Here is a 370-nt window from a genome sequence, read left to right on the forward strand (position 1 = left end):
GATTTAGTTGACGATAGATGTACTCCTGAAAAATCGCAATCAACACTAGAAAAAAAAAAATTATTAATAATGATAGACGGCCTAAATACACTCTCCATTCTGCATTATTTTCAACATTAAAATAAATAAGATCATCAAGTGATAGTGAGAGTAGCATATTTGGATTGCTAGGTTATATATGTGATCATGAGATTAATACATACATAAAATTATTATATAACCAGTATTTTAAGATTTTTTGATTTATTAATAAACTTTACAATTCGAATTATTCGATCATGTGTACGATTATATAGGGTCACATATAATAATAGAAAAAAGTTATATGAATTGACTTTAGGTACAATTAATAATTAAGAACGCTTATATA

This window comes from Arachis ipaensis, chromosome B05 (genome assembly GCF_000816755.2).
Source record: "Arachis ipaensis cultivar K30076 chromosome B05, Araip1.1, whole genome shotgun sequence".
NCBI lineage: Eukaryota > Viridiplantae > Streptophyta > Magnoliopsida > Fabales > Fabaceae > Arachis > Arachis ipaensis.